Raw genomic sequence first — 381 nt, 5'->3', positions numbered from 1 at the left:
TTCAGCTGGTGGGCATGAATCATTTTTTCAGACAGGGAATTTTAAGAGCTATCCATGCGTGTCCAAGAACAGTACATAAGCAAGCGGTTGTGATAAACAACATTGCTTACAGGCAACACACTGGAGAGAAAACCTCAACTGTACCGCCGATTTAAAACGTCTTTATTTGGATTTCTGGAGGCAAAGTTCTAGAAGTGCATCTTCATATTTGACCTTTTAGTTTGCAAACGCAAATATTTTACTTCAACAAGCCAATGTTATCCATATAGTTTTACCTTTTAAAAGCAATTTAAGCTCCTCCTCTGCATCAATATAATTTTATGGGGATACAGTTGTGGTCAAAAGTGTACATACACTTGTAAAAAATCATAATGTTATGGC

This window comes from Poecilia latipinna, unplaced genomic scaffold (genome assembly GCF_001443285.1).
Source record: "Poecilia latipinna isolate Pla-1442-1.1 unplaced genomic scaffold, P_latipinna-1.0 Scaffold3682, whole genome shotgun sequence".
In the NCBI taxonomy this organism is placed as follows: domain Eukaryota; kingdom Metazoa; phylum Chordata; class Actinopteri; order Cyprinodontiformes; family Poeciliidae; genus Poecilia; species Poecilia latipinna.
This window is presented reverse-complemented; position numbering follows the sequence as displayed.